Below are 15,118 nucleotides of genomic sequence, written 5' to 3'. Positions count from 1 at the left end.
TATATATATACAAACCACAGAAATTAAATGACCATGTGAATCCCCATTTTATCAGTGAAGATGGTTACCTCACAGAGCAAGGAAATAATTGAATACAATACTTCGGTCAATAAACCATCCAATTGCCCTTTAGGGCATTAAATAACAATTTATTGCTTTTTAAGAAAATGTTGCAGTAGAACATCTTGATTCATAACTTAATGAGCATCAGTCCACATCATGAAAATATATTTTATCTCAAATTTTATTGTTGGCATATTCTGTTTTTTCAGTAGGAGAAAATACAGGTTAGAAATATATAATCAAATAACTCTAGTGCAGGAGCCTGAGTGTACTCATATTAGGAAATGCAAAAATCTGTCTTACATTTGTCTTCCTGGAGATCTCTCTTGCTTGGACAGAATTTCTTTCCTTATATTGAACCCATCAGATTGACAATAGATATATTTTTAAACTTGTTTATTGTTTCTATACAAAATAATCCCCTAAACATCAATTACAATAAATTCCAATTTAAAATTCAAAATAATCACCTAAACTTCAATTACAATATTAAGTAAAGTTATTCTCATATCCATGTGTACTAAGTGATCATGGCATAACTAAGATTGATTTGTAAATACAACTTTCCATGCTGTTTCCCTTGTGGAAGAATTAGGTTAAGAAAAACAATGGAAGAAACTAGGAGAATAAGGAATGCAATTGTCTGTTACAAAAGACAAGATATTATCAATCCCCATGTTGGCCTAATTAGTCATAACATCTGTCAAATTTCTATTTTCAAGTGAAACAGCATGTATAATGTTGAAATGGCAATTACAATAGTGATACTGTTTAAACTGTGTGTTGAAAAAATAAACAACAAACAGACCACACAAAAGTCTGTTATTTTATCACTTTCTGCTTCACAACAACGAAGAATTTTATGTCGCTGTCTCCTGCTGTTGCACTTACTCCACAGCTGTCACAGTTTGTAGAGTGGTGCTGTTGTGCTCTTTGTGATACACAGAGGTGGAAATACCTTTGGACCTGGTGAATTAAACTCAACTTGAATGCAGTCATAAAGAATTTGCCATTTGCTTTTGGAAAGAGAAGCTGCACAGACAAGGTAACTCTATTTCAAAATGATAACTGAGAACATCCTAAGCTTTTCTCCTCTTCCAGTAGGAGTAAAGCCCAGAAATCTGCAGCCAGACCTGCCTTGAAAAGCACAGCAGAGCACAAAGGTTTGGCACAAATATGCCACAGAACTTCCTCAGAATTACAACTCCGCTTACGCATTTTCCTCTCCCATTGGAGCTCTGTGGCAACAAGGAGCTAATGTTCCATAAAAGGTTTAGAAATTCTAAAAGTTAGTTAGTTAGTTTACTATTTTGTAAAAAGTCCAAATGAAAATGAACAAGATATCTTTGACAATGTACCCAAAGCAGGAAGTTTTATGCTGTGGAATCACAAAGAATATGTTTCACTAACAAAATATAAATTTATATAATTTTCATTGTGTCACTTCAATCACATGTCATGTGACTATAGTCTATGGGACTATATGAAGTCTTATTTGACTTACATGGATGTAATAAGGAATAGGATATTATATCATTTATGACATAAATCATATTTTAAGAAAGTTAAATGAGTATTTAAGACTCAATTTCTTAAAAAAACAATTAGTTTGTAGTTAATTAAATAAGTATAAGAGGACTTGATACAAATTTTATAAAACTTCTTCAGGGTGCTACCTAGGGCTGGAAAGGCTGAAAAGGGAACAAGTCTTCCACATCTTTATAATTTTCAGAACTTGTTTTTGTTTATGATCAGTACAATAAAATGAGTTTGTCTCTTTGGGCCTTTTTTACACCAAGAAGATCATAGGCAGAAGGGCAAACGAGTTTCTGGATTGAACTTTTCCTACCACTGCCATTCAATATTCTAAGAAAGAATCCTTAACTTGTTCAACTATGGTAATAAAGAATATACTGCAATTTGTTGTAATTAGCTCCAGCTCTGTTCTATTTGGGCATTCACACTGAGAAGCAAGAGCTATTGCCATATGGTTCAGCATTATGGGAGGGTGTATAAAGTTTTCAATCAGCACTTCAAATATTCTCAAATATATGACAATTGAAGAATAGTCATTTACTACCAAATAATTACCTCTGATCTTCCCAGTTTAATTCTTTTTGATCTCTGCTTCAAATGATCTCCTGTATCACCTCCTGCTCTGTCTATCCTGTTCTTGCCATATTTCTCCCATTACTTGTTGCCCTTTTAAAAAAGAGTATCAATGCAATCTATTATGATGATATTTCTTCTTTGTACTTTGTACTTCACCCCATCATCCATTTTCCTATTTCCTACAAAGACATTTATACCCCTAGACAGGCTAATTTTATTTATTTTTTAAATTTGAGATACTCTTTATTTTGTAAGGTTTTTATTTTGTCATTATTTTTAGATGTGCTATTTGAATAGCACTCATGCTCAGCATTGAGTTAGGAAAGTATTTTTGTAAGGCAGTTTAAAAACAGCACAGTATATCAATTGCCAATTTCTGTAAATTTCAGAATTTCTAGGAGAAATAACATTTTTCCAAAACTAAGATGATGATTTATAATTTTTGTAGAGAAATTCAAAGCTTTAGATCAGAACTATGTTTTTTAGTGGTAAAATACTAAAAATATAGACAATTTTAACTCTACTTCTTAGCATGTAGCAGTTCCCAGTGTTCGCTGCTAAAGGGGAAGATCAGAAAATTTAATATCCCCAAAAAAACCCCAAGTAAAAACAACAAGCACATCTAAGACATCTTCAGAATAAAATAATAAAAATAATAAATACAAAGTTTGGATTTTGACTGTCTTTTTTATGTGAGTACAGGTAATGAACTCTAAAAGTCGGTTGGTCGACTGAATCAAATATGCAGCAGTTCCACTAAGGGAACTTGTAGATGCAAACAGAAAATTTCTCTTCCACATATGAGCAACTGGTGTTATAAAGTCAGCATTAGGATGAAATCTCTGGACTTGTAAAAGTTGTCAGTCTAAGGCATGGCTCCCTCACAGACTGAAATTTTGCAGGGAGTCTTAGACAGAATATTTATTTTCTCCATTTCTCACGTGGAAGATAATACTTCTTCATAAAAATGGTCAGGGGATTCAAAGATGGTGTGAGTAAATGATTTTTAGCAGATGGTTCATAACCTAGGGTTAAGGATGCTTAAGGATTTGGTAGCCTTGCAGTTAAGGCACTTATCCAGGAGATGGACTGTCTTTTGGTTTATACTTCAAGGACTATAAAATATTCTTTTTACCCAACAACTGCTTCATGTGGACGCTGTTATTGTTGTGCATCACACCCTGATGTGTCCAACCCTCTGGGCTGCACACAAGGAAATCAGTTCTGCTGTGGGGAGAGCATTGTGAATCTCTAAAACCATTTTATGGACCTGTGCCCAAGATTCTTAATCTGTATCAGCTAGCCCTTGTAACTGAACCAACATTTTGGTAGTAGTTTGGAAGGCTGTGTCCAGAGGCACTGACAATGACAAAACATGTGCTGCATTAATGACATTTCTTGTATTCTGTCCTTGATTCTCTCTGTAACTTTGTTGCATTCAAACCAAAATTGGAAAGCAAACAGCAAAGTGTAGTGATATAGTTATGACAGGAAGGGAAGGCATGTGTCCAGGTAGGTCCAGTGTGATCCAATTCAGAAGCATTTGTGTTTTCTGTGTCCAACTTTTGATTTAAGGTGTGCTTATTTGTGGCCAAACTCATCTTTCTAAAATCAATTTCTGTGCATATCCAAATGAAATGGTTGAGTGATTCTATGGAATCTATTTGCTTAATAAGGAAAACTAAGCTGATTACATTTTCTCTGGAAATTTCTATTTCATTTAATTAATACAAGTGGAGTAAGAAATGTATTTAATATAAATTATTTTTCCTTTGTCCAGATATGCTCTGCTGAAGTGCAAAAATAGTAGCTCATTGTCTTGGTTTGAAGGAAAGATGCCTGCCAAGGAAGGCAGGAGCCCCCCTTGGGATGGAAAATAGGAACCCCTTCCCTTGTAGTTATTGTAACTATGGAATTAAGGGGCTTTCAAGAAAATATATGGGAGAAGGAATAACAGTTCTGTACACAGGTGAATAAATAAATTAATAATAAATAAATAAATAAATAAACGAAATATATTTAATAAAGGTATACATATTAAAAAAAAGCATTTATTGCTCTCAGGCAGCAAATGGCAGAAAAATTCCCAAAGAGAAAGAGAAAAAAAAGAACAAATCCTAATCTCCAGCACTCATTCACCTGTTTAGGTTTGGCTCAATGCAGAGCTCTGGAGCTGAGAAAGGGACGTGCCCAACATTTTCAAGCCACGCAGGAATGTGTTATGCACAACATGTGTCAAGCTGCAGACGTCTGCAGACATTCTCTCTTGCCTCTTTGTGCAGAGTATCTGATTGTTGATGACAACTGACATTTTTTATCATAAGGTCAACAGTTTAGTCTGAAAACATTCACCATGACTTAGGGAATTTATCTTGATAAGAGAGCACTGCTGGGCTGTCTGGCTTTGTCATTTAGAAACAAATGCATTGAAAAAGAGGGGAGGGATGAGAGTGGAGGGGGAAAGTGGAAATAAAAGGCCTGTTTACCTTGCAGGCAGTTTTGTTGTCTTGCTGACCACATTGCTACTTGCAGCTGATCATCAAGGTAGACAGGCTTCTTCCAGAACGAGAAAGCTGCTTTTGCAAAATTTTTTCAAAAAATTTTTCATGGAGAGAGCACATGAAAAGCTTTCATTGTGCAACCTTGGAAAGTTATTTTCCATAACTTTAGGTATGTGTTTTTAGAGACAGTAGTGTTACGTGCCAAAAAACCCACTCATGTTTCAGATATCCTGCTTGATTCAGTATTCAATATTTGGTTTACATTGCCACTGTTTTCAATTAATCTTTTTTTGATAACTACATACTATTTTTGAAATATTACATACTCCCATAATCCAATTCACACAAAGATTGAATTAGCATTCGTTTTAAAATGTGTTTTATGGGGTTTCATTAATTCATGAGGAGGCAAAGGTTATGCTAAGAATGAATAATATTTGCATAATAACAACCACTTAGTTCCTGTTCTTGCAGTCATTCAAATAAGGGTCCAGGACAAAGTATTACTATCTCCAGCCTGCATGTTTGACTTTTCAATCCATTTTTCTCAGTCCAATATGAGACTGGTATACATGTGCAGAGTTCATAAAAGTCCAGCTATACTCTTGTATCCAGAATTTAGAAAAATGGAGGAAGCAAGAGATGTATTTCATGCATGTGAAAAATGTGCAGTGAAATAAGAAATTCTGAAAGAAAGTGTACTCTGAAAACAATTTATGCAGAACAGGATGGAATTAATATGGCCTCATTGAGTTTTTGTGTAATACTCCACTCAAAGGAAATCAGTTTGCATATGGATGAAGCAGAGCAGGAAGATGGAAGGAACAGTCACTTGCTTTGGTTCTACTCTTAAAATGTCTTGGAAACTGCTCTGGGCTGCATCACTCAGCCCCTCCCAGTGTGGCAGACTATTTTCCATGCCGCTGCACTGCTGAGCTTTGTCACATTGTCCCGCCGTAAAACACAATGTTCCCCTCTCATTTCAGACAAACTTGTTCAGGTATTAAGTAGGTTGCCAAGAAAGTCACAGTATTCACCAGCATGTAAGATGAGCCCACGTGAATAAAGGATTGTGGTGCAAAGAAAATCTGAAGGGAGTGTCATAAAATCATCTCCAGGTGATGAGCAGTGCCAGATACTCCTGACTGCTAGATTGCTTAGTTCAAACACACAAGGTGAGCTGTGTCCAAAAATAACCGTAGCTGTGTACAAACCCTGAAATTACCACTAATCTTATGTATTAATATCTTTGAACCAGCACAGTTTTATTTGAGTACTATATTAAGGTGCAGAAATAAGTTTTAAAATTTCTTCTAGTTTATTATCTGACTGTGGAAACTCCTAGCCAGCTAAACTTCCAAACTTAGACAGAGACAACTTGACAGCAAGCTTTAGAAATCACAGTCCTTAGACACTTTTTTCTGCTACCTGGAGGCAATACCTACAATATGTTGAGATGGCTAAAAGTTTTCCTGATGGTAAAGAAAAAAAAAAAAAAAGATAAGAAGGGCAGAGGTTTCCAGAGGCAAAGACAGATGTCTGTTTTGATTTCTGTCTTCCTTACTGCTAGAGGAATTGCACCAATTTTCCATGAGCAACAAGAATTCGTAATAGCTGGGCTCTAGAGGCTGACATTGACAGGGTGGGATGAGTAAACTAAGAGTCACTTATTGCCCCTGAAGAATGGAGACACCAGCTGCAGGCACTGAAAGTTTGTACCACCACATTTGCAGCTCAGATGCAGCAGACCTTGTGTTTGATGGAATATTCAGACTCAAGTAAAACACAGTTTCACCTTGTCTCAGAAAAAAGTATGAGGAGACACCATAAATTCAACGTACCTACACTCCCATTACCTATAAAAGTGCTGAGACAACTTGGGCATTGTGGGAATGTTTGCTTCAAGAAATAATCAGAAGACACCACTTTTACTTTCAGTAAGTTTAAAAAAGGTATGACTTTTTCTTGGAGTAGAAATTAATTATTTAATTGTTCTCAGGGGATAATTATTTCAGAGAAGGTCCTCCTATGCAGTGACCTAGAAACATTTGATTATGGGACCTGAGAAGACTTGAAACAAACTTGTGGCAGACAGGATATAGCTGACCTGCAAAATATTCCTAAGATTCTTAAGGAGCAGATAACATAGCAGCACTGCAGAGATACAGTGATTTTTTGCTGCTGAAATGTAAGTTAGATATGGGTACTGCTTCATCAGTAGCTACAAGTACTTTTTAAAGAATCTAAATGTTATTTACTTCATTTTCTTTTCTCTGCCTAAGTCTGGATAAGCTTTAATTCTCAGGAAGGAAAAGTTTATAGCTTCCCTAATGAGTTGTGACAAGCTCTGTTCATCTTTCAGCTTCTTTTTTTCTAGTATGCTGAAGCCTAATGGTTTTCATTTATTATATTATAAAAAATACAGCAAGACCTCAAAATCTACTACACAAGAATGATCTCTCATCATCGTTTGCCCATTTATGCCTTGCACACAAGATTTTCCAAAGGTAGATGGGCTAATGGACACTTGGAATTCTCTGGTGCTGACCTGCTGCCTGTGCAGTTCACTTCTTATTCTTTTGTGCATCTCATCTCTTTAGATCTGAAGCTCTTCAGGGCAAATGAATGATGTTGTCATTTTGGCTGTCAAAGAGATATGGAGCTTTAACTCCTCACTTTTCACTATGCCTTTTCAAAAATGCCTTTTCCTTAGTCAAAAATCTGTATTAAAATTGGTCTACAGTACCAAATTTCTCCAGCAGTATTAATGAACCATAATCTCACAAGGAATTTTGTACAAGCTTAACTTCCTTCCCTACTCGGGGAATTCTGGCAACATTTCAAGAGAAAACAGTCCCATTTCTACCTGAAATGAATTGAAAAGTTTTTCTAGGATATCTCCTATTGCATAGTTTAAAAGAAATAGTCAATCTTTGTGAATTTGTAGTGTTTTATGAAGTTTTCATAACAAAAGCTTGCGCAACAATTTGATATTTTGAAAAGAGGACTGTTCTAAATACAAAATATTTGTAAAAAATTCAAAATAAAGTGTCAATTTTATCTGTTGTTCATTAATACTGTTTACACAGCATGAGCATCATGTAGACAAGATTGTGCTTCAGGGAAAATGTTTCCTCTGCTTGGTGGCAAAACTGAGCAAACTATAGAAAGACACACCCAGAAGCAACATTGGTGGCTGAGAGGTAGAGAGCTGTTTATCTAGAGAATATTTACTTTATTTGTACTGAGAAAACTTATCTCTGTCTTACTGATGATGACATGCCAAGCCACCAAAATGCAATTCTCACAGGCACTGGTATGAATTCTGCTTTAATTTGCCACTCATCTTTTAATTTTTACAGGATGTATAAAGTATTCAATGACACAGGAAATGTTAATAGACTTATATCTATTACTTATCATGTTGTTGCTGCAAATATCCTCACCTGACAAAAGAAAGATGAGAGATTCTAAGTGCAATATAGAAGGCAATGAGAGAAACAACCTAAATTAAGAGATTAAAGTCCAAAAGAGTTACAATTATTTTTTTGGAGTAGGCATTTACCTTATATCTGGACAGATTTAAATTATGAATATTTGTATTTCTCATTTCTAATTGGAACATTTAGCTGATTTCAGGTGCTTTTAATGATCATTCTACAGAACATGATGGATCTCTAGATTTTCTTTAAATTTTATATTTGAAGGGTCATGAGTTTGCCTCCTTAAGGCAGCAGGATTAGAACAAGAAGTAAAGGTTCTTAAGGTTTTTGTTTGGTTGGTGTTTTTTTTTTTTTTTTTTTTTTGTTAACTGCTCTTTAGGGGAATCTCTTGCAGCATGGAAGACATCTATCTAATCCTCTATCTATCTATTCCTCTATCTTTCATACACTAAAAAAATATTGAATTAAAAAATTAGGGATGGAGAATAGGCTGAAATATTAAAGGTAATTTAAAATTTTTTACTTGTATAATTAGCAGCAAAAATGGTCTTGAATATAAGCTCAAGTTTCCTCCATATAGCTCTGAGGCAAATCTGGAACTTTCAGTTGCATCCATATAATTAAGAAATTAATTTAGTCAGACTCATTTTCTGAAGGGATGTTATCAGCTCCACTCTTCATGCACTTTGATATCTCCTACTCCCAAGCAGATCAGGCTTCAGTAGAATTTGGAGCAATTGCACAGCCTGACCTTATCTCTCTCTTCAGACACCATGTGCATTTGAATGGGGATTTCTGGGTGCACAAATAAGTAGAGCAGCAGGAGATTTGCAGAGAACTTCAGACTCATTTAACAGCCACTGCAGCAGATATCTAAGATTGCTTCATTCATGAGCAATAGTATTGATTCAGTATTGCCTTATAGTCCTTCTCCCCTCACTCACCTCTAGCTGACACTGTTATAGTCCAGTTTTTAAAGTTACTAGAAAAGCCTCTGGCCCAAATTAAGATGCAAAGAAGACCATATGCCAAAGTCAATATTATGGGTTTTATTTGATAGTAAATACATGAGAGAGAGAGAGACAGAAAGAAATAGAACATAAAACACAAATGAGGGACAGAGACAGAATAAAGAAAATATCAGCACTCCATGGATCTCACTGATGTCTCAATGACCCATCTGGTCTTCTTGGTGATGAAGGACCCCTGAGAAGCATAGAATGGATCAATACCTGCTCTGGCCAGGTGGGAATGCCCAGATACCTTCCTTGCACAGGGACTGTTTGACACAGCCTCTTGCAGCAGACTCTGGATCTGTTGCATCATTTTGCATCTCATGCAGTGCTCTGCTGTAAGCCTTGGAGATCACTTTAGGGGTGATAGATTGATAGATTATGATGCCCCCTTACCGCCTCTCACGAGAATGTCCTGTGGGTGCGGCCTGTGGGATTTCACAGCTGGGCTGGTTTGTGTAAGGGAGGATGGGTGTTCACTGCCTCTAATCAGAGGTTATCTCACAAACATCTGAAACCTCTTCCCCATTCCTCATTTTAGGGTTATCTGTGCAAACCTGGCCTGTGTGGGCTGTGGTCTCCTCCGCCCCAAATGCAGACAGGGATGATTCTCTACTGTGTTTGGCTTTCTCGTGGATGCATTCCTTTCTCTTGGTGGCGTCTTATACATCAAGAGTTTTATCATCTTACAGTGCAAGGGTTCCGTATTGCCAGAGTTCCATACCTCCTCAATGTTTCTCATAGGCGGCCCCTCTAGGCACTGACTGTTCCTGGTCCTTGCAGCAGCCATCTGACTCCAGATCCCACCAATCCACTCTTTTATACCACTGCTCTTGTTGGCTACAGGTGTGGCCTGTTCTCAGGCCTGCTCCTGATCTTTAGTAATTGCTCCAGCTGCAACTCTTTGGGGGATAAGATTACATTCTATACCACCTTCATTTACCCACATTGTATCCCTCTATACCGTGGCCTTGTTTATTTCTCTCCAGATCTGAGATGATGGAACAATAGCGTTGCCTTTATCTTATCTTGGTGGCTTAACTCACAGTCCAAAGCTCCAGCCAGGAATCTTCAAGGGCTTCTGTTGTTGTGGCTTCTTTATACAGTTTTTGCTATAATGGTCTAAACTCCTTCATGTTTAAGGCATGAACCATTGCTTTCCCTGACCTACAAGCCAGACTTTTAAGGCAATAGGGAGAATAACTGTTTTCTACTAAAGCTGATGCAGACACTAATAGTTTTAAAACTAATTGTTCCTAAATTCTTTGCCAGTATGCCATTATACTGAGAGTTCCAAACCAGAACTCTCAATTATTTTTGGAATGGCCAAATTTGGAACTCTCAATTATTTTTGGAATGACCAAATTAATTGCTTAAAGATAAGTGACATAAAATGCACAAAATTTGATGTTTGGTAACAATTATGATCCACAGATAAAGGTGTTCAGTAATCTTTTTTAATTACCATATCAACCATAACGAAAAGCTACTATATTTTTTTACTTTATTTGTGTATTTTACCTAAATTTCCCAAATTCTTATTCAAATGCTTCTCTTTCTCTTCTGATGATGTCAATGGGGTGATCTTTCACTACATCTTGAAAATTAACTTCCTGGACACATTTCTGAAAACCTCTCTCTGATGTGAAAACTGACACATCTTTAGTAAACTTTAGTAATGATTCAATTACGCAAAACTTAACAAAATTAAATGGAGCCATCCTTACCAAGAAATAAAAATCCAAACATTATGTTGAGAATATTTTTCATAATGAAGTTTTTCATATATACAAAAGTCTGAGCACTTTCCTCTAAGTTCTATATTTCAATTGGAAATATGATTAAAGGTTAAAAACATATCACTGATTTTAAAATTTAATTTTAAAATACATAATCAGAGGGGATGTATGAATTTTTAAAGAGAACCCTCACCTTTTTTGCCTTATGTATATTGAAAGCCTTCATTAAGTTACTATATTCTTATTTTTGTACTATGTTCTCATAACCTGTCTCTTCTTATGAAGTTTACAAACTATAGACCTGCAGGAAATAGGATTTTGAATCTTTAGGGAATGAGGACCAAATTCTAAAATGATTATGCTGGTTAATTTTCGTGTCAAAGAAAATATGGAGGGGAAGTTTACATTGTGAACTTTTTTATGCTTCAGAATAAAAACACTAAACCTTAAAAAAGAATAGCCAAGTGGATCAATACGAATCAAGAGATAGAAATTTTTCAGTAAAGTGCTAGCAGGAAATAATAGATGGAGGTTGGAATAGGAGAGAGTAGGAGAGGATAGGCGTGGGACTCAATCAACTGAGAAACACTTGAGCATCTTTGGGTAGTGCTAGAACTACCTTTACTAGCTTATTTGGCATATGCAGCAAAACCCTTAAACATCAACCTAAATTTAATCATCCTCTAGTTATAATGAATCAGTTAATTCAAAACAAAACAAAACAAGGTAGGAAAATTAGGGTGAAAAAATGTAAAAGAACAGAAAGGCAACTTTAACCTCTTTTAAACAAGCTGTTCTAGCAGTACAGTTTGCAAACATGAGCATGTTTTGCTGCTTTCACACCCTAAATGCCTATCACTCTTTGAGTGCTGTATGAGTTAGAAAATGCCTTAGCACATTAAAACTCAATTAAACTTAAAAACATCTAAGACACTGAGTCTTCCAAATATAAAGAATCTACTGCTGCATGTGGAGAGCTCTCAGTGGAGAGAGCAGAGAATACTGGCATCTCCTGTCTTGTAAAATATTTTTATATATTTAATGATTTGTTCTAATGCTTTATCTAGGAATTCTGAGCCATGAGGCTACACAAACACATCACTGCAATTTACTGCAGCAGCATTGTGGCTAAGTTGTAGTATATGCCCAATTGCATTGGCAGGATCACTTTCACTGTGTTAAATTTCCAAGGATAACAACGTGACATCTGCTGCAGGATAAGCTCTTTCCTGAGAAATTACTAACAAGAAAATAATGAAGAAATTAACTAAGAGTCCTTTCTTATATTTCTGTTTTCAATTCATATTTCTGGATAGAAATGTTGTACTTGTCTTGGTTTAGGGCAAACTTGGGAGGAAACCTCTGAATGGGTTACCTCTAAAAAGCAAATTAAAGTGGCCCCTCCCCCATCTGGTTTGGGAAAAATTTCCTTGGAGAAAAATGGAAAAAACTGCTTATTTAACAAGCAAGTATTCACATGCATAAAAAATGACTAACATTAAACGATAAAGCTTTTCACTGTTCTGAAGAGATTGCAAATTCAAAAAGTCCTTTCCACAGGCTGCAGCTCAGCTTGTTCAGTCTGTTATCAGTCCTTCCTGCACTGAAAAATGCTGCATCCTGGGCCTTGGTGGGTCACAGGTATGAGCTTCCAGTTTTTCTGCAGTTTCCATCCAGAGCAGGTTTGAACAGTTCCAAGGAAAAGAAAAAACAAAGTCCAGGGAACTTCTCTGCCTCAGCTAGCTAAAAAAAAAACTAAATAAAAAGCAAAGGAGATCTCTCTCACTGTCCGTCTGTGCTGCAGACGACACGGTCTGGGAGAGAGAAAGCTGAAACTCTATATTTTTAAGACAACCACTGCTTCTCTTTCTCCCCCCACTTCACTCTCAGACCCAGGGTGTAAAACTTAATATTCACCATAAACAGAACAGACAATTGGGGATACAAGCATCATAAAGCCACTCCAGGACAAATGTAAATTCACGTAAGCATTTTACTGTTATGTTTTATTTTTCTGTCTTGTGTTTTGATAATGTTAATTATGGGTGTAAATATAATCTTTAAGTGAGCTTTAGGCTTCTTTCTACCATTTAAATGTTATCTGCTTCAAAATCTTGTGTTGGAATGGCATTGTACAACATTTGTCCCCTTGTACTTGGTGTTGGAACCAATACTGAAGGGAAGGAGTTGCAAGGGTGTAAGAAGATTGATGCTTTCCTTTGAGATGTGGGACATCTAAATTTTAGAGGACAGAATGAAAAAGTTTCCATAGCTCTCATGTCCATCCCATTCTTCTGAGATGTGGTTTGATTGCGGCATGTGATAGGGAGATGACACTGGCTGCAAAAAACAAGCCAAGCCAGCAAACACTAGAGAAATTTCCTAAAAAATTCTCTGCAGGACTCCTACAAGGCTTCAGAATAAAATTCAGTCTCTGACTGGAAACTTGGACTAATGTACATCTTTTGAGATTACAGAGAAAGTGATTTGATAATGAAACCCATCCTCTCTTCTTCCTCGTGGTTCCACTATTGACATCACGTTAATGCTCCTGAGGTAGCACATTCCTTCCCATAGTAACTCCTTCTGGTACCCAGGTAAGCAATAAGATACTTTTGCTGTTGCTTGAAACGAAACAGGAATTTTAAAAGAACAGATATGTTGCCAAAACACAAATGGCAGAATTTGAAAAAGTGAATAGAGCAAGAAAGATAAATTACAACATAAATCAAATACCTAAATATTTCACATCTCAAATATGATCTAGTAGATAAGTTCTCTGTTTAAAAAAAGTCTGCCCAAATGAAATTGCATTCTGACAACTTTCTTAAACAGATTTTCACCAATATATCAATAGCTAATGTTGTGATAACTCTCTTTCAAAATAATATTACAGCATTCCGTCTTCATTCGATTTCAATTTATCCACATGTGAACTCTTGCGCTGTTTACCTATATAGAAAAAATGCCCCGCACTTATTCAAATTCTCTTGTATAGATGTATGTTTTCTATTAGACAAATGCCCAGTTGTAGACTTTTTACTGCTCTTATTTATTTTGACTTCACAGTCCTCAGTTACAAGATGCAGGATATGCAACTCTTCTGCACTAGTACTCTATTCAGAATGCAAAAATGACCTGGTAGCTGCTCTTTCTAATGAAAGCTTCCAAATTTGTTAGAGTATGAGGTAGGTACTGATATAAAAGTGAAACTTTCAAGTCTTTACATTCTCAAAGGAACTTTTATCTTAAGTTTTGTCTGAAACAAGATAGCATAAGAAACCAAATCTGATAACCACAGCTGTGCCTTGCCATTTGTATGCAGTAAAGGAACTTGAAGAACAATGGGAAGAAAAACAAAATTCCAAGATCCTAGGGTTAGGAAACTGTGTACAAAAGACTAGTCTTAAATCTGTATCATATAAATATTCCACGCAAACTGACTTAAAATGTATGCATTTAGAGTGCTGTGAGCTGAGTTCACAATTTTTAATTGCTACTTGAAATACAGCTCCAAATATTTTACCCACTCCTCCCACAAAGAAAGGAAAAAAAGTCACATTTCTAGCTCTTATTTCAAATTAGAAGAGAAAAAAAAGGGGAAAGCATCAGCTATGCTTTTTTTTTAATTGTAAGTTGAATTCCTTGCCCCTTTAAATTGCAAGACATAGCAGCAAAAATGGAAGGAGGGAGGGAAGGAAAAGAATATTACACCTGCATGCTGCTGGTGCAGGTGCACCCTGCTTCACCCACCATCTGTACTGCAATATTCGAATAGTCTCAGGTTCTTAGCTCTTCCAGAGTAAGCATCTTATTCCATTACACTACTCTTCTGGGAATGCACTTCTCTAATCTGTAAAAAAAATGTTTCTAATCTCATTAGCTATAGGCAAGCACCTCTTCAGTTCAGTTAGGTAAATGTTTTCAATCTTCAGAAAATCCTGCTAGATGAAGTCAACACTGAGTTAATTTAAAAACTTTTTTTTTTTCTTTTTAAAAGATGGGTGTGAATATTTCAGGTACCTGAGTAGGTCGACTACACTATAGATCAACAAGATGATCTTCCTAGTGCCATAAAATCATTAGGCCATCCCAAGACTCAGCCATTGTATTGATGTAAGCAAAGGTCTCACTAGCACCCCAAATATCAGCCACCCTAGGCACAATCAAGTCAGGACTCAGAAGGCAGCTGTCAGTCTAAAAGCTCAACATAACAAGATGGGGAAAAGGTCCCAGAGGTTTTTATC

This window comes from Zonotrichia leucophrys, chromosome 4 (assembly GCF_028769735.1).
Source record: "Zonotrichia leucophrys gambelii isolate GWCS_2022_RI chromosome 4, RI_Zleu_2.0, whole genome shotgun sequence".
Classification (NCBI taxonomy): Eukaryota; Metazoa; Chordata; class Aves; order Passeriformes; family Passerellidae; genus Zonotrichia; species Zonotrichia leucophrys.
The sequence above is the reverse complement of the archived record's forward strand: the minus strand, read 5'-3'. Positions refer to the sequence as shown.